The 26357-nt window shown below is 44.5% G+C and overlaps 1 protein-coding gene across 5 annotated transcripts in view; it reads left to right on the top strand.

Moving 5' to 3' along the window:
- KMT5B (lysine methyltransferase 5B) overlaps nucleotides 1-26357 on the top strand; it is a 277581-nt gene that overhangs the window by 44771 nt on the left and 206453 nt on the right. Inside the window, exons 1-2 of one of the 5 annotated variants that reach the window (XM_040410837.1) lie at nucleotides 16830-16840; nucleotides 20236-20239. The exons of 1 other annotated variant lie outside the window; for it this stretch is intronic. The gene's annotated coding sequence lies outside the window, so the exon portion shown is untranslated. Of the gene's footprint in view, nucleotides 1-8147; nucleotides 8201-16829; nucleotides 16841-20235; nucleotides 20240-23343; nucleotides 23539-23701; nucleotides 23752-26357 lie in introns of those variants that run through there. 3 more of the 5 variants (XM_040410834.1, XM_040410838.1, XM_040410836.1) reach the window with 3 other exon arrangements.

The raw sequence follows: 26357 nt of genomic DNA, 5'->3' as shown, positions 1-26357 counted from the left end.
TAAGGGACACTATGGAAAGGAAGGCTGACAGTTTATTAAAAAAGTCTTGGGAGGCAGCCATGTTTAGCGTCAAGACAAACATAGCTGCTACTTCAGTCGCCAGGTCTATGTACCTATTGCTGAATGAATTAGAAAGTCATCTAGTTAACAAGACATCTAGGGACCAGATACTCGATACTATTCCCCTACTAAAATCCGCCACAGGTTTTCTAGCGGACGCCTCTGCAGAGACAATTAGGTTCTCAGCCAAGTACGCCGCTTTGTCCAATGCTGCCCGACGGGCACTTTGGATGAAATCTTGGTCGGGCGACATCTCTTCCAAGCTGAAGTTATGTTCTATAGCCTTCTCAGGGGAATATGTGTTTGGTCCTGTACTGGACAGGATCCTTGAGAAGGCTACAGATAAAAAGAAAGGGTTCCCTGAAGAGAAGACCGCTAAAAGGAAAACTTCCTTTCGTAGTCAATTTTCCCAAAATAGCTCCTTTCGTGGTAGGGGTAAATCCGGGCGTTGGAGTTACCCAAAAGGGGGGAGGGTTAGAGGTTTCCTCCTTAATCCCCAAAACAAGGGAGGTGAGAAACAGTGACGCCAGGATGGGGGGAAGACTATCCCAGTTTTTTGCTCAGTGGCAACAGACTTCTCTCAGCCTCTGGGCTCAAAATCTTGTCAGAAACGGTTACAGGATAGAGTTATCTTCCCTCCCCTCCAAATGTGTTTCTGGTTTCTCACCACCCATCTCCTTGTCAGCACAGCCAGATCTGGATGGAGGTTCAGAATCTCCGGGACTTGGGAGTGGTGATTCCTGTTCCCGAGCTAAAACGGGGACAGGGTTTCTACTCCAGCCTTTTCTTAGTAAAGAAACCGGGGGTTCCTTCCGTATGATCATAAACCTCAAAAGGCTAAACAAATTTGTTACCTACAAAAAATTCAAGATTTAATCTCTAAATTCCACCATTCCTTTAATTAAAAAAGATGCGTCCCTCTGTACAATATACTTAAAGGACGCATACTATCATGTTCCTATTCACTTCCAGTCTCAAAGGTTCCTGCGGTTTGCAATAAGGGATCACAGAGGGTCTGTTCACCACTTCCAGTTCGTGGCTCTCCCCTTCGGGCTGGCCTCAGCCCCAAGGATTTTCACGAAGCTGGTGGTAGAGATGGTCGCCTCCATGAGGTCTCTGGGTGTGACGGTCGTTCCTTACCTAGACGACTTTCTACTAATTTCCAACTCGGTAGATCAGTCTATAGCAGACCGAGACATCTTCTGCTCCCTTCTGACATCTCTGGGGTGGGTGATAAACCTAAAAAAGTCATCCATAGTTCCAAATACCAGGGTAAAATTCCTGGGGGTTCTGTTAGATTTGGAAAAATTAACAACCTTTCTTCCAGCAGAAAGAATTCAGAACCTGCAGTCAGCTATCAGGGCCTTCCTGGGACGTCGATCCTTCTCGTGCAGAGAGGCGATGAGTCTCTTAGGTCAGATGACAGCCTGCATAGTAGCAGTCCCTTGGTGCCAGGCCCATTACAGAGCCCTTCAGTCCTGGCTTTTAAGGAAGTGGGACAAAAATCTATCCTCTTTGGACAGGAAAATCCTGATCCCAGGCCACATAAAATCCTCAGTACGGTGGTGGCTTCAAACAAAAAACTTAACGAAGGGCATGGTCTGGTTCAGAACCCCAGCTGTGCTTATTCATACCGACGCCAGCGTAAAGGGGTGGGGCGCAAAAATTTCTTCCGATCTCTACCAGGGAGACTGGCCTCAAAGTATTGCAGCTCAGTCTTTAAACTACAGGGAGCTCAGGGCAGTTTGGGAGACAATACAGGTAGCCGCTCCAAAATTAAGAAACCAACATATAAAGGTCTATTCAGACAATGTAACGACTGTGTCCTACCTCAAACATCAGGGGGGCACACGGTCTCAAAAACTAGAAGATCTGTCAAAAAAAATCTTCCTCTGGGGGGAAAAGAACGTAAAGTCGATATCTGCGATTCATTTAAAAGGAAACCTAAACTGTGCAGCGGACTTCCTCAGCAGGACTACCATAGACCAGGGGGAATGGTCTTTAAACATGGACGTCTTCAATCTGATTGTCCAGAGGTGGGGCCTCCCTCTGGTAGACCTATTTGCTACAAGAATAAACGCAGAGGTATCAACCTTTTGCTCCCTAAACCCAAGGGACAGGCCCCTAGCGATCGACACCTTCTCCCTACACTGGAACTGGGACATTGCATATGCCTTCCCTCCGTTCCCATTAATCCCAAAAGTTCTCCAGAAAATCATCAGGGACAGAGCCAGAGTAATCTTGGTCACTCCGTACTGGCCCAAGAGGAGCTGGTTCTCGGTTCTCACCAAACTCTCCTCTCAGGAAGCTTTTATTCTCCCAAAGAGGAAGGATGTCCTGATCCAGGGGCCGGTTCTCCATCCCCATCCGGAAATCCTCAGTCTCTCGGCTTGGATCCTGAGTCCAACCTTCTAAGACGTAGAGGTCTCTCTGAGGGGGTTATTCCTACCTTGAAGGCCAGCAGAAAGAAGGTGACAAATGCCATTTATTTTAAAATCTGGAAAAGGTTCTGTACCTAGTCAGGCGACGAAGCCCCAGACCAAACCAGACCGAATATACTGAAGATTTTAGATTTTCTGCAGAAGGGCCTAGAGTCTGGGTTAAGTCCTTCTACCCTTAGAGTCCAGGTCTCAGCGCTTAGTGCATATTTCGATTCCGAATTAGCCAGCCATAGATGGATCCAAAGATTACTGAGATCTGCAGCCAGACTAAGACCTTCTCTCAAATCAAAGCTGCCTATCTGGGACTTAAACACTGTCCTTAACGGACTCACAGGTCCGCCTTACGAACCCTTGGACTCAAGTTCTCTGAAGCATCTTTCCCAGAAGGCGGCTTTTCTTATTGCTATAACATCAGCAAAAAGATTGAGCGAGATCCAAGCATTGTCAATAAGACAACCATACCTCACAATACAGGACGACCGTGTCACCTTGAGGCTAGACCCGACGTTTTTACCAAAGGTAGTAACTGACTTCCATAGGAACCAGGAGATCATTCTTCCCTCTTTCTGTGAAAACCCTAAGAATTCTGGAGAAGAACGTTTCCATACCCTGGACGTTAAATGAACAGTGCTAAAATACCTAGAGGTCACTAGAGGCCTAAGGGAAGTGGACAACTTACTAGTGCTCTTTTGTGGTAAAAATAAGGGGAAGGCAGCTTCCAGATCTACCATTGCCTGATGGGTAGTACAGACTGCTACAAGATCGAAGGCATCAGTTGTCCAGAGGTCATTCGGGCTCACTCTACGAGAGCCATGTCGGCCTCTTTTGCTGAAAGAGCAGGAGCTTCCCTAGATCAAATATGCCGGGCTGCAACCTGGTCTAGTGTAAATACCTTCACTAAACATTACAGACTTGACTTATTCAGGTCCTCAGACCGGGCTTTTGGTCGCAAGGTCCTACAGGCCATTGCCCCACCCTAAGACGTATATAATTTATGTCTCTCTGGGCCGTCATGGTGGTGAAGTGGAAAGCCGGAATTAGACTTACCGGTAATTCATTTTCCACGAATCCACCATGATGGCATGATATCCCACCCCGAAAATACATTTTACTCCAAAATTTGGTATGACTTAATACCAAAAAAAAAAAAAACACTTTGTGGTTTCACCTGTTAATTGGTGATTGTGGTACTATAATCTGGAACTCACTGGTGAATGGTGGTGGGAGGGGTCCTTTTAAACCTATCTCTGTTCCTGCCCCTACAAAGGTCAGGGGTCAATCTCTCTGGGTTGTCATGGTGGATTAGTGGAAAATGAATTACCGGTAAGTCTAATTCCGGCTTTCTTTCCCATTCTGACATTTAGTTTGGAGTTCAGGAGATTGTATTGACCAGGACAAGCTCTTTCAGAGGCTTGCTCTACTAAGTGGCTTCTTATTAGGTGGAGTTAAAAAACTAGGAGTTCTAGAGCTGTGTGTGGTTTTGTGGGAGTGATTGCAGGTGGCTGAGTGTGGATTGCAGCAGAGATCATTGAAAGTTAAGTGTTTGTATTCTAGTACTTGCATTTAAACTAGATTTATATTTTTTTATTATTTTTTTTTCTCTCTGCTTAATTAAGGCGAGTGCCTGGGGCAACCAGGTGCTATAAATTGAACCACTTGCACTCTTCAGAGCCTGCTCTTTCTGAGGCTTGCTCTACTAAGTGGCTTCTTATTAAGTGGAGTTAAAAAACCATGAGTTTAAGAAAAGGAGTTTGGGAACTAGGGTTGGATATAATTTCCTTGTGTGTTGTTGGCTTAATTTTACGTGGTCCTTCGACTACAGCAGACAGGATCTAAATCATTTATACTGTTTTACTTTTTTGCTGTTGTAATCCCCATTTAGTATGTGTTGCACAATTTACAACGCAGTCCAGTGCACATCTTGCATGATGTATGCAGTCCTGGAACAGGAGTTCAAGGGTGTATATCTTTGTTCTAGATGTGAGCAAATTACCCGTTTGGAATCGCAGATCGAGTCTCTAAATGGGCAAGTTGCAACACTGAGAGGCATTGATAATTTGCAAAAGAGTTTGCTTCTCACCGAGCAAGCACTCTTTGGGGTAGATGAGGGGGAGGGTGACAGAGAGGAGGCTGAGGAAAGTGAGGTAGCTAGCTGGGTAAAAGTTAGAAAGCGGGGTAGAGGAAAGAGTGCCAGGGAGGCTAGCCCTGATCTGACACACCCCAACAAGTTTGCACGTTTGGCAGATATGGGGGATGTCAGTCCGGGGACGGCACTGCTGCAGCCAGACACTTCCTCTGCCAGTCAGGGGAATGTCAGCTCCAGTAAGCAGGGAACCAGGAGAGCAGGGCAGGCCAGACAGGTGCTGGTAGTGGGAGACTCCATTATTAGGGGAACAGATAGGGAAATCTGTCACAAAGACCGTGATCGCCGAACAGTGTGCTGTCTTCCTGGCGCTAGAGTTCGACACATCGCGGATCAGGTTGACAGATTACTGGGAGGGGCTGGAGACGATCCAGCGGTCATGGTCCATATCGGAACCAATGACAAAGCTAGAGGTAGGTGGAGAGTCCTTAAACATGATTTCAGGGATTTAGGTCAAAAGCTGAGGACAAGGACCTCAAAGGTAGTATTTTCCGAAATACTGCCTGTACCACGAGCCACACAAGAAAGGCAATGGGAGATTAGGGAGATTAACAAGTGGCTCAAGAACTGGTGTAGGAAGGAGGGGTTTGGGTTCCTGGAGAACTGGGCCGATTTTTCAATCGGCTACAGGCTCTATCGTAGGGACGGGCTGCACCTCAATGGGGAAGGGGCAGCTGTGCTGGGGAGAAAGATGGCTAGAAGGTTGGAGGAGTGTTTAAACTAGGGACTGGGGGGGAGGGTAATTACGTTATAGGAGGGGAAGATAGTGCAGATAGAGACCGGGGGCAAGGTAATAAGAATGGGGGAGGAATGGAAGGAGGGACTAGAACAGTTCAGAAGGAAAGGTGTAGGGTAAAAAATATACATAAACCTCTCAAATGTATGTATACTAATGCCAGAAGCCTGACTAATAAAACTGGTGAACTGGAATTAGTGATGTGTGAGGAGGACTATGACATAGTGGGAATAACTGAGACATGGCTGGATGAAAGCTATGACTGGGCGGTTAATGTACAGGGTTACAGTCTGTTTAGAAAGGATCGTCAAAACCGGAGAGGGGGAGGGGTCTGCCTTTATATAAAGTCCTGTCTAAAGCCCACAGTCCGAGAAAATATAAGTGAGGGACATGAACATGTGGAGTCACTGTGGGTAGAGATACATGGAGCTAAAAACAACAATAAATTACTAATAGGAGTTTACTATAAACCACCGAATATACCAGAGTCCACAGAAAATCTACTACTAAACGAGATAGACGAGGCGGCAAATCATAATGAGGTGGTTATTATGGGGGACTTCAACTACCCAGATATAGACTGGGAAACTGAAACTTGTATATCTCATAAGGGAAACAGGTTCGTGGCAATAACCAAAGACAATTACCTCTCCCAACTGGTTCAGGACCCGACTAGAGGGACGGCCATACTGGACTTAGTATTAACCAATAGGCCTGACAGAACAACAGACGTGCAGGTTGGGGGACACCTGGGAAATAGTGACCATAAAGTAATAACCTTCCAATTATCATTCAAAAGAGCGTTTCTACAGGGAGGAACAAAAATACCAAACTTCAAAAAAGCTAAATTTAGCCAACTAAGAGAGGCCATAGGCCTAACTAACTGGGACAAAGTCCTCACAAATACAGACAAAATGGGATATCTTTAAAAACATCCTAAAAACTCATTGTGAGAGGTACGGTATGTACCTCTCACAATGAGTTTTTAGGATGTATGGTAATAAAAGGTTAAGGAACAAAAAGAAACCAATGTGGATAAATAGAACTGTAAAGAAAGCAATAAATGACAAAAAGAAAGCATATAAAACACTAAAACAGGAGGGTAGCACGGAAGCACTGAAAAACTATAAGGATAAAAATAGAACATGTAAAAAACAAATAAAAGCGGCCAAACTAGAGACCGAGAGATTAATTGCCAAAGAGAGTAAAACTAACCCTAAAATGTTCTTCAATTATATAAATGTTAAAAAGTATAAATCTGAAGGTGTTGGCCCTTTAAAGAGTAATGAGGGGGGAGTCGCAGAGAGCGACGAGGAGAAAGCAAAGCTGTTAAATATTTTTTTCTCCAATGTATTCACTGAGGAAAATAAACTGTCAGATGACATGCAGAATGCAAAAATAAATTCCCCATTAAAAGTGTCCTGTCTGACCCAGGAAGAAGTACATCAGCGACTTAAAAAGATTAAAATAGACAAATCGCCAGGACCGGATGACATACACCCCCGTATCCTAAAGGAATTAAGTAATGTCATAGCCAGACCCTTATTTCTGATATTTGCAGACTCTATACTGACAGGGAATGTCCCACAGGATTGGCGCGTGGCATATGTGGTGCCAATATTCAAAAAGGGGCCAAAAACAGAGCCTGGAAACTATAGGCCGGTAAGTTTAACATCTGTTGTGGGTAAACTGTTTGAAGGTTTTCTGAGAGATGCTATATTAGAGCATCTCAACGGAAATAAGCAAATAACGCCATATCAGCATGGCTTCGTGAGGGATCGGTCATGTCAGACTAATTTAATCAGTTTCTATGAGGAGGTAAGTTCTAGACCTGACAGCGGCGAATCACTGGATGTCGTATATCTGGACTTCTCCAAAGCATTTGACACTGTACCACATAAAAGGTTAGTATATAAAATGAGAATGCTCGGACTGGGAGAAAACATCTGTATGTGGGTAAGTAACTGGCTGAGTGATAGAAAACAGAGGGTGGTTATTAACGGTACACACTCAGATTGGGTCACTGTCACTAGTGGAGTACCTCAGGGGTCAGTATTGGGCCCTATTCTCTTCAATATATTTATTAATGATCTTGTAGAAGGCTTGCATAGTAAAGTATCAATTTTCGCAGATGACACTAAACTGTGTAAAGTAATTTACACTGATGAGGACAGTATACTACTACAGAGGGATCTGGATAGATTGGAGGCTTGGGCAGATAAGTGGCAGATGAGGTTTAACACTGATAAATGTAAAGTTATGCACATGGGAAGGAAAAATGCAAGTCACCCGTACATACTAAATGGTAAAACACTCGGTAACACTGACATGGAAAAGGATCTAGGAATTTTAATAAACAGCAAACTAAGCAGCAAAAACCAGTGTCAGGCAGCTGCTGCCAAGGCCAACAAGATAATGGGTTGCATCAGAAGGGGCATAGATTCCCGTGATAGGAACATAGTCCTACCACTTTACAAATCGCTAGTCAGACCACACATGGAGTACTGTGTACAGTTCTGGGCTCCTGTAAACAAGGCAGACATAGCAGAGCTGGAGAGGGTTCAGAGGAGGGCAACTAAAGTAATAACTGGAATGGGGCAACTACAGTACCCTGAAAGATTATCAAAATTAGGGTTATTCACTTTAGAAAAAAGACGACTGAGGGGAGATCTAATTAATATGTATAAATATATCAGGGGTCAGTACAGAGATCTATCCCATCAGCTATTTATCCCCAGGACTGTGACTGTGACGAGGGGACATCCTCTGCGTCTGGAGGAAAGAAGGTTTGTACACAAACATAGAAGAGGATTCTTTACGGTAAGAGCAGTGAGACTATGGAACTCTCTGCCTGAGGAGGTGGTGATGGTGAGTACAATAAAGGAATTCAAGAGGGGCCTGGACGTATTTCTGGAGCTTAATAATATTACAGGCTATAGCTACTAGAGAGGGGTCGTTGATCCAGGGAGTTATTCTGATTGCATGATTGGAGTCGGGAAGGAATTTTTTATTCCCCTAAAGTGGAGACAATTGGCTTCTACCTCACAGGGTTTTTGGCCTTCCTTTGGATCAACTTGCAGGATAACAGGCCGAACTGGATGGACAAATGTCTTTTTTCGGCCTTATGTACTATGTTACTATGTTACTAGGACCACCCCCCTAAATGCATTGAAGCAACTGCCATGTGATTGGTTGACTAGATAATTGCATTAATGAGAAATAGAACAGGTGTTCCTAATAATTCTTTAGGTGAGTGTATATCAGGGGTCAGTACAGAGAGCTATCCCATCATCTATTTATCCCCAGGACTGTGGTGAGGGGGCATCCTCTGCGTCTGGAGGAAAGAAGGTTTGTACACAAACATAGAAGAGGATTCTTTACGGTAAGAGCAGTGAGACTATGGAACTCTCTGCCTGAGGAGGTTGTGATGGTGAGTACAATAAAGGAATTCAAGAGGGGCCTGGATGTATTTCTGGAGTGTAATGATATTACAGGCTATAGCTACTAGAGAGGGGTTGTTGATCCAGGGAGTTATTCTGATTGCCTGAGTCAGGAAGGAATTTTTTATTCCCCTAAAGTGGGGAAAATTGGCTTCTACCTCAGTTTTATTTTTTTTATTTTTATTTTTGCCTTCCTCTGGATCAACTTGCAGGATGACAGGCCGAACTGGATGGACAAATGTCTTTTTTCGGCCTTATGTACTATGTTCTATTCCCTTTCATGGTAGATGTGTTTGGACCAGATCTTGATAAAATCTTAGAAAAAGCATCTGATAAGAAAAAAAGGTTTTCCATTTCGTCCACCATCATGGACGCTCTACTGTGAGATTGACCCCTTGACCTCTGTAGGGGCAGGAACACAGTTTAAAAGGCCACCACCCATACTCACCCTCAGTGTTTCCTGTCCCTATGGGAGCACCTCACAGAGAGTCCTCCTGATGGAGGTGAAGACTTTTATTATTTTAAAATACCTTTGGGATCTGTGTCCCTTACCTCTGCCCTCCTGCGGTTGAGTCCAAAGCTGGGCAGAGGATATCAATGGAGCTGATCTCGTTCCTGTCAGCAGGGGCCTGTATCTCTCCTCACAGCTTCGGTCCCCCTTCCCTACATTGAGGAAGCTGACCACGCGCCACAGTGACACGCTGCACGCCGACTCCTGGTTGAATAGCCTCAGCGCTGTACTCTGCTATGGACCCGCAGGAGGTTGAAGGGGCGGAGCTTGGACCGGATGCGCGCACCGTGATGACGTCAGACACCGCTCTGGATATTTAGAAGCGACAGTTTTGAATATGCGGTGGAACACAACCTGGTTTTCCTCTTAGTGCTCCAAGCTACAGATGTCTGTCCCTGACGCCTCTGCAGTCCAGATGGAATCTTCTGAAGCCCCCTCGGCTACTCCAACTGCGAGTTCCCCTGTGGGGAAAAAGAAATTATGTATCATATCGACCTGCTATACTTATCATGTCTACTGATACCTGGTTACTCCTCTCTTATAGGGAGTAAAAGTGCCCAGAACCAAAACTAAAATTCATAGGTGTGCAACTTGTAGCAAGAGACTTCCAGAAAATCACAAAAAGAAACTGCCAAGTTTGCATCAATGATCTTGTAAAAGAGGAGCAACCATCCATACTGATGGAGGTCAAATCATTAATTCAGAGGAAAATAAAGTCCTCCCTGGCCTCTCTCAGATATGTCCCTCCTACACCACTGGCGAAAAAACCTAGGGTGTCTGTTCCAGCCTCCTCTGATTCAGAGGACATGGACTAGGAGGCCTCCACCTCTAGACAGAGCATCAATGTCAACGTTGTATCTGAGGGAGAAATTTTGGAGGATAGTAAGAAGTGCTTCTTCTCATCTGAGGACATGGAGGAATTATTGGGCGCTGTTAGAGCAACCATGGGCATTGAGGAGGTGAAAAAAAACAGGATCTGTCCTGGATGAGATGTTTTGGGGACTCTGAGACAAAAAACGAAAAGTATTTCCGGTGAACGAAAACATAAAAGATATGTTCCTGGATGAATGGACAGATCCTGAGAGAAGACTGGGGGTATCCAGTGAATTTAGGAATAGGCTAATGTTCGATCCGGCTGATGTTAAGTTGTTTAATGAGACTCCAAAAATTGACGTCCAGGTGGCTAAGGTAGTCAATAAGACCTCCCTCCCATTTGAGGGCTCGTCACAATTGCAGGACCCTATGCAGAGGAAGGCCGACTCACTTCTAAAAAAAAATCCTGGGAGGCGTCCATGTTTGGTATAAAAACAAACATAGCTGCGACATCGGTATCTAGGTCCATGTGTTTCTGGCTCAATGAGTTGGAAAACCATATTAAAAATAAAACCCCAGGGGGGCGGGGCTAACAGCCGGCATGTAAGCACGCGTTTGAGAGGAGCTCCGCTTACCCTCAACGATCCTGCACCATCCTGACAAACTGCCGACTCCAGGCACAGAGTGGACCGTGTGTAGACGCAGGAGGAGACCCCGCACACCGAATATGGCGCCCAACAAAGCGCAAATTGCCACTGAGAAGCTAAAAGAGTTCGCCTGATCAGAGGCCCAAAATGGCGCCGCCGCAACTCAACTCCAACGCGCGCGGCTGTTACCCGCGGGCAGGCCGCCCAGCAGGCGGAAGCTGAAGACAGCACAGAGCCTTAGTTTACCCTCAAAGCCGCTTATGAGCAGCTGCTGGTGGCGGCGATATCATCATGCCAGTCCTCACTCACCGGGAAGCTGGAGGCGGTGAGAGTGGATGTGAGCCTGCTCCGCCATGACATGCAACAGCTGAGAGACCGGGTCAAGAATACTGAAGACCATGTGTCTGCGCTGGAAGACCTGACCAGACCAATGGCAGGGAAAATGCAAGATTTGGAGCGATCCGTGGGTCAGTGGCAACAGAAATGTGACAACCTAGAAAATAGATTGCGTCGCAATAATGTGAGGATCCTGGGCTTACCAGAGAAGGCTGAAGGCAGAGATCCTGCAGCCTTCTTAGAGGCCTGGTTCAAAGAGCAATTTCCTGAGGCGCCCTTCTCTCCTGCGTATGCTGTGAAGAGGGCACATCGTGTTCCAGCCAGATATCCCCCACCTGGGGCTCCCCCAAGACCCCTGTTAGCGCGTCTTTTGAACTGGAGAGACCGGGATCTTATCCTTAGTCAGGCCAGAAGCAAGCAAGACATCAGGCATGATAATGCACGGGTCTCCCTTTTCCCGGATTTCTCTGCTGATCTCCAGAAGAGGAGAGCCACATTTGTTGCGGTTAAACGCCGCCTCCAGGATCTAAATCTTCAGTACTCAATGGCTTACCCGGCTCGCCTCAGAGTCATAGATGGCGATAAAGCCGTTTTCTTCAGTGATCCCCGGGAAGCTGAGGACGGGGCCTCAAGGAATTCTGCGCGCCCCGGACCACGCTGATCTCCTTACTGTTTGTTCACAGCAAGTATTAATCACCCCCTCATGCCTGTTTCTAATGGGACTTGATCGAGGACCCCCTGAGTGTGATTATGTTTAATATGTTGTATAATTTATTCTCGGCCACATTTTAATGATGTCGTTCATTTTTGTTGGACTTATGGGAGAACTCACTTAATCATAAGGGGGTTTCCCTGTGTGCAGCCCCGGACGTTTTATTAATATATCCCACTGTCATGTATCAATACTAGCAGTTTATCATATCTCTGCTGAAAAGAGGGGAGGAGCACAACCTGTATGGTTATAACATCTATCTACACTATGCAGGTCCCCGGGTTAAGGGCCACCAAGTTAGTCTGTTATGGTTCCGACCACTTTCAGGTTATCAATGTTAATGTTCTGCATTATGTTTTTGTATGCTCAAGCTTATATGTCTCAAGTATGGTCATCTCTCTTCACGATAGCAGCAAGGGAGTCTTTGCTTCATATAGATCAAATATCTGAACCGCCAGTACACGCATTATGGGTATATGTCCTTGATTCAAAACTAGCGCTATAAGAGTGATGTCATGGAATGTGAGGCGACTGGGTGATCCTAAAAAGAGGATTGCGGTGTTCTCCCAAATTCGTTCCTTTAACCCACATATACTGGGCCTCCAGGAAACTCATCTCACCCCGGAAACGGGCAATAGGCTAAAGAAGCCCTGGGCCCAGCATTTATTCCAGAGGCGTCGCCCTGTTGCTCCATAGAAGCCTCAGGTGCGAGATTCACTACTCAGCTGTGGATCGAGGGGAACAGTACATCTTCATACATGCTCATATCAACTGCGTCCCATATGTGATTGTTAATTTGTATAACTCCCCTCCTGCATCTCTTTCCCTGCTACAAGCAGTCGCGGGCTTCGTGGCTAACTACCCCACTGCCCGTTTCCTATGTATGGGGGATTTCAATCAAGTAGTGAGTGAGGACTTACAGTCTTGTGAAAAAATTAGGACACCCTTTGAAAGCATGTGGTTTTTTGTAACATTTTTAATAAATGGTTATTTCATCTCCGTTTCAACAATACAGAGAGATTAAAGTAATCCGACTAAACAAAGAAAACTGAAGAAAAGTCTTTTCAAGATCTTCTGTAAATGTCATTCTACAAAAATGCCTATTCTAACTGAGGAAAAAGATAGGACACCCTTGCCCCTAATAGCGAGTGTTACCTCCTTTGGCTGAAATAACTGCAGTGAGACGGTTCTTGTAGCCATCTACCAGTCTTCGACATCGGTCTGAGGAAATTTTACCCCACTCCTCAATGCAGAACTTTTTCAGCTGTGAGATGTTTGAGGGGTTTCTTGCACGTACAGCCCTTTTCAAGTCACCCCACAGCATCTCAATGGGATTCAAATCTGGACTTTGACTTGGCCATTCCAGGACTCTCCATTTCTTCTTTTTCAGCCAATCTTTGGTTGATTTACTAGTATGTTTTGGGTCATTGTCATGTTGCATGGTCCAGTTCCGCTTCAGCTTTAATTTTCTAACTGATGGTCTCACATGTTCTTCAAGCACCTTCTGATACACAGTAGAATTCATCGTGGATTCTATGATGGTGAGCTGACCAGGTCCTGCTGCAGCAAAGCAGCCCCAAACCATGACACTTCCACCTCCATGCTTCACAGTTGGTATGAGGTTCTTTTCTTGGAATGCTGTGTTTGGTTTACGCCAAACATGTCCTCTGCTGTTGTGTCCAAATAATTCAATTTTGGACTCATCTGTCCAAAGAACATTATTCCAGAAGTCCTGGTCTTTGTCAACTTTATCGCTGGCAAATGTCAGTCTGGCCTCGATGTTTCTCTTGGAAAGCAAAGGTTTCCTCCTTGCACACCTCCCATGCAAGTTAAACTTGTACAGTCTCTTTCTGATTGTAGAGGCATGTACTTCTACATCAACAGTAGCCAGAGCCTGCTGTAGTTCTCGAGATGACACTTTAGGGTTTTTGGATACCTCTTTTAGCATCTTGCGGTCTGCTCTTGGGGTGAACTTGCTGGGGCGACCAGTCCTGGGCATGTTGGCAGTTGTTTTGAAAGCCCTCCACTTGTAGACTATCTTCCGGACAGTGGAATGGCTGATTTCAAAATCTTTTGAGATCTTTTTAAATCCCTTCCCAGACTCATAGGCTGCTACAATCTTTTTTCTGAAGTCCTCTGACAGCTCTTTTGCTCTCACCATGGTGCTCACTCTCACTTCAACAGTCAGGAGCACACCAAACTAAATGTCTGAGGTTTAAATAGGGCAAGCCTCATTCAACATGCAGAGTAACGATCTACTAATTATGTGCACCTGGTGTGATATACCTGTGTGAGATCTGAGCCAATTTAAGAGGGAATACATGTGAGGGTGTCCTATCTTTTTCCTCAGTTAGAATAGGCATTTTTGTAGAATGACATTTACAGAAGATCTTGAAAAGACTTTTCTTCAGTTTTCTTTGTTTAGTTGGATTACTTTAATCTCTCTGTATTGTTGAAACGGAGATGAAATAACCATTTATTAAAAATGTTACAAAAAACCACATGCTTTCAAAGGGTGTCCTAATTTTTTCACATGACTGTAGGTTTAGCTGTAGAGCCGACAGAGGGGGGTTAGGAGGGGACAGAACAGTCCTTGCCAGAATTTCTCAGGAGATGGGCTGGATAGACATGTGGAGAGCCAGGAATCCACACACAAGGGAGTACTTCTGCTTCACCCCCGCCAGAGGAGCTCTATCTAGAATTGACTACCTGTTCGGTAACGCCACAGTGTATACTGACCTGGTGGATATCTGTCACGGACCTTCCGATCATGCCCTAGTCTTGGCGGAACTGGCCCTGTCTGATTATGTTAGCACTGGCAGTAAGATGCGTATACACCCTTTCTGGCTGTCCCTGTTCGGTTTAAATGACAGAATTCCTGATCAACTGAAGATGTTTTTTGAGGTACAGAGCGAATCTACTGACGCTCTGTTGCTCTGGGAGACATTAAAGGAGTACCTCAGGGGGTGTATCAAATCCTCCATTTCTTATGTTAAGAGGGACTCGCAGCGTAAGGAGAATGACCTGCATGCCAGCTGTAGGGAGGCCGAGAAGGCGTTTACTGAGTCCCCTTCTGAGGAGCGCAGAGTGGAGTGGTTGTCCAGAAGGAGAACGTACATGCTGCATTTGGAAGTAAAGAGCAAAAGGAAGCTCTCTTTCCTTAAGCAGCAGGCGTTTGAAACAGGTAACCAGACAGGGAAGCTACTTGCGCATATTGCACGTACCAACAATATGGCTCCTTCGGTATTCCGCATACAAGAGGTCGATGGTCATATAGTGGAGTCGGTGCAAGACATATTGAAATGCTTCCATAACTTTTACAGGGACCTATATAAGTCGGCAGTTACTTACTCAGGGCAAGATTTAGAGTCTTACCTCGGTGAAGTGTGTCATCCTCGGCTAGGAGACCTGGATAAAGGTCTTATGGAGGAGGATGTTACGCTAGAGGAAGTGGAGCGAGCTATCAAGGATTTACCGCTAGGGAAAGCTCCCGGCCCGGATGGCATCCCGGTAGAGGTATATTCTAGATATGGGGAAAATCTGAGCCCTCAGCTATTGAATTTATACCGGGCGGCGCATTCCCGTGGCTCCTTGTCGGATTCCATGTACGATGCTTCAATTGTTGTGATCTTGAAGCCCGGCAAGGACCCGTTGGACTGTGGATCTTATTATCCAATTTCTCTTTTGAACTTGGACTATAAAATCCTGACCAGAATTCTAGCCAACAGGTTGAACAAGGTAATCACGTCAGTAATCCATTCTGATCAATCGGGCTTTATGCATGGAAGGTCAATATTAGGAGAGCTCAAGTGGTTGCGCAGGTGGGTGCTGCTGAGAAAGCGAGGTGGGTACTGGCCTCTCTAGACACTGCTAAAGCTTTCGATTCACTAGAATGGCCCTTTTTGGTAGATGTGCTGGGGAGCTTTGGCTTTGGTCCCGAATTCATTAAATGGATAGAAATTCTATATAAGAACCCCACTGCCAGTCTTCAGCTTAATGGTTCTCACTCTGACAAGCTCCCTTTACTTAGAGCAGGCATCCTCAAACTGCGGCCCTCCAGTTGTTGTAAAACTACAACTCCCACAATGCCCTGCTGTAGGCTGATACCTGTAGGCTGTTCGGGCATGTTGTAGTTTTGCAACAGCTGGAGGGCCGCAGTTTGAGGATGCCTGACTTAGAGGCACAAGGCAAGGCTGTCCGCTCTCGCCCTTGCTGTTTGCGATAGCAATAGAGCACCTGGCCATCAGATTTAGACAGGATCAGGTCTATACAGGGGTAAGTGTGGGAGGTAGAGAGGATAGGATAGGACTGTATGCAGATGACTTGATCTTGTTTATGTCGGATCCGGAAGTGTCTCTCCCAAGAGCAATTGAAATCATAGAGCGCTTTCGGCAATACTCCGGACTACACATAAATTGGGGCAAGTCTGCCATCATGCCCCTCTGGATGCATGATTGGCCTGAATGTCGTCATAATTTGCCTGTAGTTGACCGGTTTAAGTATCTAGGGGTAATAATCACCAAAGAGCCTCAGCTCTCCTATGTTTTGAATATTGAACCCTTAGAGTCCATATTTCAAGATAAGTTGAAAACATGGGAGGCTCTCCCATTGTCGGTTATGGGAAGACTGAATCTGGTAAAGATGGTGCTGTTGCCCAAAGGTCTGTACCTGTTGTCCCACGCTTGTACTCCGGTCCCCCGGGGCTTTTTCAAGCGCATCCATGCTCTGATAACCTCTTTTTGTTTGGGGTAAATCCAGGAGGAAGCTCTCACTGTTGGTTCTGCAAAGATCGAAGCTGCAGGGAGGCGATTCCCTTCCTGACTTTTTCCTTTATTTTATAGCAAGCCAGTTGAGATTTCTGAGATACTGGATCACTGAGGCTTCAAGGCCAAACGCAGAATCCTATTTACTATAGCTTTTTCTGGGGAATACGTTTTTGGACCTGTGTAGACTCCATCCTTGAGAAAGCAGCAGACAAAAAGAGAGGTTTTCCGGAGGAAAGTAAAAAGAAGCCCTTTCGTTCCTTTATTTCCCAGACTAGATCCTATAGGGGCAAAGGGAAGTCTGGCAGGTGGAGTTACCAGAAAGGGGGGGAAGGCAGAGGATTCCTTCTCAACCCCCAGAATAAGCAATCAGATAAACAATGATGCCAGAGTAGGGGGAGACTGAGGAATTTTCTGTCCCGTTGGGAAACTGTCACTGAAAATCCGTGGGCCTTAGACATCTTACGGAATGGCTACTGGATAGAATTTTCCTCAGTCCCTCCAAAAAAGTTCAGAATAACCTCTCACAGCCAAAAGACTCTAAAAAAAAAATCTGGCAGGGGGTCCTTCAACTTAGATTCAGGAGTGGTGGCAGAAGTTCCCAGCGCGGAAAGAGGAAGAGGTTACTATTCCAATTCATTCCTGGTTCAGAAACCAGACTGTTCCACCCGCACTATCACATAAAGTAAATTCAAGATGGAATCCATAACATCCATCATTCTTTTGATTAAAGCCGGAGATTTCATGACGTCCATAGACTTAAAGGACGCTTACTATCACGTCCCCATAAACAAAACATCTCAGAAATACCTCAGATTTGCCCTAGTAGACAACTCGGGAGAAGTAAAACACTTCCAGTTAACCGCGTTACCCTTTGGAATTTCCTGTGCTCCAAGGGTATTCACGAAGCTCTTAGTGGAAAGTATTTTCCTACCTAGACGATTTCCTAGTTCTAGGGTCCTCTGAGCTGGCTACAACCAGCCTTACCAACGACCTAATACGGAGGTTCTCAGACCTAGGCTGTATAATAAACCTAAAGAAATCGTGCACAATTCCATCAACCAGAATGACATTTTTGGGAGTGATCCTGGATTCAGTTTCCCAGATTACATCCCCCCCTCAGGAGAAAATAAAATCCTTTTATAGACAAAACAAGAAAGTTCCAATGTCAGTCTCAGTGCTTCATCCGCAGTGCCTTGAGCCTCTTGGGAATGATTACCTCCTGTATAACGGCAGTATCTTGGTCCCAAGCTAATACCAGGATAGTCCAGTCGTGGATCCTGAAGAATTGGGACAAGAGGCAGTGCTCTCTAGAAAAAAGAATCACCATCCCAAACCACGTAAGATCAGATTTAAACTGGTGGACGGAGAACAAAAACTTGCTAAGAGGTGTACCCTGGATAAAGAATCCAGAAATACAAATATATACGGATGCAAGTGGCACAGGATGGGGAGCAAAGGTAGACTCGCCAAAGCGACCAGGGCACTTTGTCGGACATCATAAGAATAAAGTCATCAAACCACAGAGAACTGAGGGCAATCTGGGAGGTTCTGAAGGCATCACAGGACAAAGTATCCGGAAGACACTTGAAAATTCTTTCAGACAATGTAACAGCAGTCGCATATTTGAAGCACAAGATCCCCAAGCTTAAAAAAATCTGTCGGAAAAAATAATCTTCTGGGCAGAAAGAAATATTCCCTCCATCACAGCTATCCATTTAAAGGGTACAGAAAATATACAGGCGGACTTCCAGCAGGAAGACCATAGATCCAGGAGAATGGTCCCTAAACTCGGAGGTATTCCATCAGATCACCAGGAGATGGGGGACCCCCCAGATAGACCTGTTTGCGTCAGGAAAAAACGCAAAAGTCCTTCCTTCTGCTCCCTAAATCTCTGGGACAACCCTTGGGCAGTGGATGCATTCTCAATCAGGTGGACTTGGGGTCTAGCCTATGCCTTTTTTCCCTTGGGCGCGAATACCCTGAGTACTGCAAAAAATAAGATCGGACCCAGTAACAGTAATTCTGGTTGTTCCATACTGGACAAAAAGAAATTGGTTCCCAGTATTGAGGGAACTAGCTCTGGAAGAACCCTGGAGAATTCCCCCACAGGGGAACATCCTTTCTCAGGGTCCAATCTTTCATCAGAATCCAGGACTATTCAAGTTATCAGCCCAGACCTGGAGAGCGAGGTCCTAAAAAGCAGAGGGCTGTCTGAAAAGGTTATAAATACCCTCAAATCCATCAGAAAAGAAGTCACCTCTGCAATCTATCTTAAAATCTGGAAGAAGTATTGTAGATTCTGCACCAAACATTGAGAAAATACTTGATTTTCTTCAAAAGGGATTAGATTTGGGCCTGAGACCAAGTACACTTAAAGTGCAGGTCTCAGCCTTGGGGGCTTGCTATGATACAGACTTAGCCAGTCATAGGTGGATAAGAAGGTTTATAAGAGCTGCCTCAAGGTTAAGACCATCCTTAACCTCTAGGACGCCTCAATGGGACTTGAACTTGGTCCTGAGAGGACTTACAAAATCACAATTTTCTCCTATTCAGGATATTTCACTTAAACACCTGTCATTAAAAGCGGCCTTCCTAGTAGCCATAACTTCAGCCAGACGATTGGGCGAGATCCAGGCGCTGTCCTTCCGGGAACCATACCTCACTATCTTTCCAGACAGAATAGTATTAAGTTTTGGATCCTGGTTTCTTTCCAAAGGTCGTATCGGACTTTCACAGAGATCAGGAAATTGTCCTTCCATCTTTTCCCAGGGATGGTCCATCACACGATCAGTTTTAGCTCCTGGATGTTCGGGATACTATCATACAGTATCTAGCTGCAACATAGGAATTTAGAAAGGATGATAATCTTCTTGTTCAATACGCAGGTCCAAACAAGGGAAAAAAGGCATCCAAAGCCTCCATTGGACGATGGATTAAATCTACCATTGCCTGTTGCTACCAAAAGTCAGGTCTAAACAGCCCCAGAAATATAAAAGCCCACTCTACAAGAGCTATGGCTTCTTCGTGGGCAGAAAAAGGGTGTGTCTCCTTAGACAAAATTTGTAGAGCAGCCACCTGGTCAAGTATAAATGCCTTTTTATCAAACATTACCGCATTAATGTTTCGGCTTCTGCTGACTTGGTCTTCGGTCAGAAGGTTCTGCAAGCAGTTGCCCACCCTATTTAGTAATCTGGTAGCTCATAGTACAGCCGTCATGGTGGACGAAATGGAAAAATCGTAATTTAGACTTACCGGTAATTGTTTCCTTGAGTCCACCATGACGGCCCAGATTTCCCCCCTGAGGATTAAGGAGGGGTTGAGTAAGAATTAATACTCAAAGAAAAGAAAAAAAAGAAAAAAAAATATATTTTGCCTAAATTAAGGCTGCACCCACTTAGTAATTTGGAAAGCACTGAGGATGAGAGTAGGTGGTGGCCTTTTAAACTGTTTCTGCCCCTACAGAGGTCAAGGGGTCAATCTCATAGTAGAGCCGTCATTGTGGACTCAAGGAAACAGAATTACCAGTAAGTCTAATTACGGTTTTTCCAGAGGAGTATAGATATTGCAATGGCAGACCCTATAAAAGACGTAGTTTTCAAGGCCGAAACAAATATGATAAAAGCAAAGCAGGAAGGTGGATCTATAGGACAGGAGGAAAAGGCAGATCATTGTTTATTTAAATCTAAACAGCTTGCTTCCAAAAATTTTGCCTTACTTCCAATCCTCTAGGAGGTATAGAGGAACTCTTGCAGTTAGGAGCTATAGAGCCAGTACCAAAATAACAATTGTATCTAGGTCACTATTCTCACCTTTTCTTGGTCAAAAAACCTTATGGTTCCTTCAGGACAATTTATAAACCTAAAACCTTTGAACAAATTCATAATTTACAGGAAGTTCAAGATGGACTCTTTAAAAACGGCAGTGCCGTTAATTTCCGAGAATGGTAACCATAGAACTCAACTTATCGAAGGTTTCTTAGGTTTGCAATACCGAGGAAGGGGAAAGTGGTAAACTACCTGTTCAATTGCCTCCCTTTTGGAATATCCTCTGCACCCAGATTATTTACAAAAATAATGGCCGAGGTAGTCGCTTACCTAAGAATCTAGGGGGTTCTTATTTTGGCTTATTTGGACGACCTTTTTATAGTAGATTCCCAGAATCACAATTTTCAGTCCCAAATCCAGTTGGTAATAAAGGATTTGGGGGTGAATCATGAATTGGAAGAAATCAGACTTGTCAATCTCCCAAAGCATAAGGTTCTCGGGAATGATACTAGATTTAAGGGAACAAAAAACATTTCTCCCTCAGGACAAAATGGAGAACCTGGGACAGATGATCAAACATTTCAGGAGTTAGAAAAGAGTTTCTATACGACAAGCTAGGACATATGACGTCCTGCATTCCGGCTGTTCCATGGGGCCAACACCATTCCAGAACACTTCAGGATTTGACTCTGAAAGTATGGAACAGGAATCTGCTGCACTTAGACCACATTTCCAGTCTCTCCTTGATGGTAAAGAGATCCCTAGGTTGGTGGCAAATCAAGAGTCATCTTTCAGCAGGTATAGAGTGGATACTAGAACCCTCTTGTCTAATGACAACAGATGCAAGCTGCAAAGGTTGGGGGGCTCATGTGCAACAGTTTTCCTTTAAGGGGCTCTGGAACAATGCAATAAGGGAGGCATTCTCAAGCCATCGAGAGCTGAGAGCAGTCTGGGAGGCAATGAAGGTGTCGGAGGATAATATTCAGGTCTCATTTAGTAATCTACTCGGACAACACGACTACGGTGGCTTTTCTCAGACATCAAGGTTGAACGAGGGGTCGTTCTTTAAAAAAATTGACAATCAGGATCTTTCAGTGGACAGAGGAAAATCTATTGTCCCTGACAGTGGTGTTTCTCAGAGGTCAGGAAAATGTATGGGCGGATTTTCTGAGCCGGAATTAGGTAGTTGCGAGGGGATGGAGTCTAGCGACACAAGCATTCGAATTAATAGTGCAAACCTGGGGGTGTCCAACAATGGATCTGTTCGCAAGAAGAAAAAACGGGAAACTTCAAAACTTCTGCTTGCTACACCCAGAGGACAATCCAACCTATGTGGACGCTTTTTCAATCAATTGGACTCCAAATCTTCTTTACGCCTTTTCCTCCTGTGAGCATTCTACTCAAGGTGTTGCACAAGATAAGGAGAGAGGAAGGCAAAGTTTTTTTTCTCCCTCTCCAGCTTTCACATTTTCCAATGTTCTAATGCAAGGTCCGGTTCCATACCCGAATCAATTTTTTTTAGATCTTATTGAATGTGTCAGCCTAGAGAAAAAGGGTTTCTCTTTTAAGGTAGTCAATACGTTACTTCATAGTAGGAGAACTAGTACTAAGAATAGTTATAAAAAAGTATGGAGAAAATTAGCATCTTGGAAGATTCGATTTTTTTATTTTTTTTTTCTTCCTCAGGAGCGACTAGACCTTGGACTAAGATCTAGGACTCTTAGAGTCCAGTCTTCAGCTTTTAAGTGTGTTCTATAATTATGAGTTAGACTAGTTTCACATTAGCGTCAGGGGACTCCAGCAGGCTGTTCCGGCGGGTGAACAGCCTGTCGGATCCGTCCTGCCGCTAGTTCACGTGTGCCCCCGAACTGCCACTCGGTCTTCATTGACAATAATAGGGGAAGGGGCGGAGTTCAGACGGTGGCCCGGCGGCGCACACAGAGAGGCAGCCGGACTAAAAGTACTGCATGCAGTACTTTTAGTCCGGCTGCCTCTCGGTGTGCGCTGCCGGAACTTCGCCCCCGCCCCCATTATAGTCAATGGAGACGGAGCTGCACTCCAGGGGCACACGTGAACTAGCGGCAGGAGGGATCAGACAGGCTGTTTACCCGCCGGAACAGCCTGCTGGAGTCCCCTGACGCCAATGTGAAAGTACCCTTATCAGAAGATTAAATTCATTTCTAGATTCCTTTTGGCAGCAGACAGGTTGCGGCCAAATATTCGCAACCTTGTCCCTCCTTAGAATCTAAATTTAGTTCTGAAGGCTTCTATAGACCCGCCTTTACTTGGGGGGGGGGGGGGGGGGGGTTTATGAAGGCGCAGGATCCCTCCCTGTGGAAGGGACAGCAACTCTTTGCCGTGTACTTGATGACCTGGCATTCACTTCTTCTACTACTATTGGTCTTTAGGATCTACTGAGCAGAGCTTGTGTAACCACTATCTGATATTTCCAACTCTGGAGAGGTGTCCGTTTCACTATCTGAACTGTCGGAGCATAAAAACTCATATGCCTGCATCACACTGTACACCCTTCAAGTCAATTTTGTTACAAAGCCTACTGACCGACAGTAACTGTTAGACAGACCGTATCGATTGCCTACTGACCGACAGTAAGGCCTCTTTCACACAAGCGAGTTTTCCATACAGGTGCAACGTGTGATGTGAACGCATTGCACCCGCACTGAATCTGGACCCATTCATTTCAATGGATCTTTGTACATGAGCGTGGTTTTATACGTGTCATCTCTATGTTCCAGATAAATTGCAACATGTTCTATATTCGATTTTCATGCAGGCCTTCATCAATAGAAATCGGTGGGGCTGCATGAAATACGCAATGTATATGGATGTAATGCGTTGCGTTAAGTTTTTAACAGATGTTACTTAGTAACAGCGAAGGCAGATGCAACGGGAAGTTGCTTTTTCAAGCGTGTGCATTGTGTTTGTCCTTTTGAGGTTCTGTTTGATATATTAGTTCCTGCACTTGCTGTGTGTCTGAGAGAATGCCAAAACCACCACGAGCAATGGATGTGGAGAAGATGATTGTCCTTGTTCAGGAGAGGCCCTGTATTGGGGACACCTGTTCTGGGGACTACCTTGACCGTTTCAAGAAAGATGCAGCCTGGTTGGAAATAACCCAGTTGTTGTTTGCAGAATCGCCAGAGTTTGGGTAAGTGAAAAATGTTTGTGTGAGCATTACCATATAGTAACTATCATAGCACATGTCAAACGCTGTAGTAACTAGCATAGCACAGGGCAAAATGTATAAATGTTTTTAATGATACAGTATGTGAAAGTTGTTTTACATAGTATTTTTTTATTTTTTTTTGTAGTGGATGGAAAACAGATGGAGATGCTGCTGGGACCAGTTCCAGAAGGAAATGCAAGTGTAATATCCGGTGGTACCACAATATGTATAGTTTTTCTTGCATTTTGATACTGAAAAAAAAAAAAATAATAATAATAAAAAAATATATTTTTATTTTCTGACCACTATAACATTTTTGTAGTTATCTGTGTGGGGCTGTATGAGGGCTCATTTTTTGAGGGGCGATCTGTACTTTTCATTGATACCATTCTGGGGTGTATATGAATTTTTGATCACTTTTTTATTTAATTTTTTGTGGTAGAAGACATGACCAAAAAATGGCGACTCGGCCATTTTGACACTTTTTTTCATTTTAGCTTTTTCCGTATGGAAATAATACTATATTTTGATAGTACAGGCTTTTTGCATGCGACGATACCCATGATGTGTATTTTTATCTTATTTTATTTTTTTCTCATTTTGAGGAAAGGGGGGAGATTTACATTTTTATATAAAAACAAAATAATTTTATATATATAAACATATTTAAAAATATTTTTTTTGTTACACTTTTTTTAAATTTATTTTTTATTACCGGTAGGGCCTGCTTCCAGTATTTAGCGCGCTCACCTGATGGCCTCTTCTAATCCCACATATCATGGTACTCAGTCAGAGCTCCCCCCCCATCCACACCTCAGCGTTTCTTTTCATTTGTGATCTTGTTAGATCTTATTTTGTGTTTATTTGTTTTAACATAACACCACGAAAATGTGTTTTCATATTGTATGAAAATTAAAATACATTTATTGTGTATTTTTTATTTGCTTACTAAAGAGTGTATTACACATTCATCATATCCATGATGATTGTTTTCTTTTGTACACATATTACACTTGGGGTCCATTCACACGTCCGCAATTTTGTTCCGCATTTTGCGGAACGGAATTGCGGACCCATTCATTTCTATGGGTCCGCACGATGTGCTGCCCGGATCTCGAAATGCGGATCTGCACTTCCGGGTCCGCATTTCCGTTCCCAAAAAAAATAAAATAGATTATGTCCTATTCTTTGCGGATCTGCACTTCCGCATCTGTGCTTCTGTTTCCGCAAAAAAATAGAACATGTCCTATTCTTGTCCGCAATTGCAGACTAGATTAGGCATTTTCTATTAAGTGCTGGCGATGTGCGGTCCGCAAAATGCGGAACGCACATTGCCGGTGTCTGTGTTTTGTAGATCTGCAAAACACACATGGATGTGTGAATGGACCCTTAGGACGTCCATGACTACAACACTCTCTACATAAAAACACACACACACCATTATAGAAATAGTTAACCAATAAGCCTTTATTAAACCTTGACATGTCACTACAGACCAGTGGTTAATGCATATGTGCCCAAACAGTTTATGTTTATGTTGACAAAGTAGGAACACAGATGATAATTAGAAATGTGCAACTTGGGAATATACACTAAAATTAAACATGATAGTTTATTTCTACCAATTTATAACAAAAAAGTGAGTTGTTTGTTGATATTTGCCACACAAATAAGAAAAAAAATATCCTGGAGAATACACCTTCCGAGTCATCTTCGCTTGAGATGATATGTTATAGGCAAATGGCTATTTGCCGCATTTGTGTGAGGGAGGCGGGGCTATACTGCTTATAAGCCACAGCCTCCTCCTCACCTTATCGGCGGCTCGTTTTTGCATCACTGCCGGGCGCCTTTACGCACGTGAGTTTACGGTCTCTGCCTCTCATCGGCATCTATGTCTACATCCCAGCGTTTACGTCTTCTAGCGGTAAGATCGGGGCCTTGAGGCTTCATTCCTGGGCAGGGGGGAGGGATCGGCACCGACACTCCGCACGTTGTTACCTGCACATCTCGGCGGGCGGCAGAGCCGGCTTTCATGTGTTCAGAGCTGCGCTGTGTTGTCTTAGGTTGTCCCAGCATGCCCTCTGCTGGTCGGTGGTGTTAATACAGCTTACATTTGCCTGTCATGTCTTGATACATTCTGGTTATGGTTGTGTAGTATTACAGTGGTTAAAAAAAAAAAAAAAAAAAAAAAAAAAAAAAAGGGGGAAAAAGGTGTGATACAGGAAAAAAGAAAAAAATAATAAATTAAAGGGGTTGAAAATGATGGAGTGTTTTATTTGTATATCCGGTATTACATCATAGGATGGGGCAGTACATAGGCTATATTCAGTCCCATCAGGCTTATGTCTGGCTGCACAGGGACCTTGGTTGCATTGCTTTTCCTGAATCATGAATGTAAGTGACTTACTGCGGTCTTTTGTCCTCTCAGTCTGGCCGGCGGTGTTTCGGCTCCTTTAGGTAAGGGAGCACCACCGCATCGGAACGTTTCTGCCTGGCAGCGTCGGCTTCCCACGCGGCAGTCTCTCAGGTTGCAGGAGTCAGCTCGATTCCGCTCTCGACACATTGTAATGTATAGCACGGGCCGCCGTGCTCGTAGTGAGGCAGGGGTGCTTGCAAGGCTGTTTTGCTTCTGGTAGGCTCTTGATTCATCTGGTCTGCTGGAGCCTCCAGGCAGCAGGTGATAGTGGTTCAAAAGAAAAAAAATAAGAAAAAATTGGGTGTGGGTTGGGAAAAAAATAAGTGCCAGTTTAATGAAAAAAATTTAAAATAAAAATCGTCTCCTCACGTGGCAGTCTCTCAGG

This window comes from Bufo bufo, chromosome 10 (genome assembly GCF_905171765.1).
Source record: "Bufo bufo chromosome 10, aBufBuf1.1, whole genome shotgun sequence".
NCBI classification, from domain to species: domain Eukaryota; kingdom Metazoa; phylum Chordata; class Amphibia; order Anura; family Bufonidae; genus Bufo; species Bufo bufo.
This window is presented reverse-complemented; position numbering and strand designations above follow the sequence as displayed.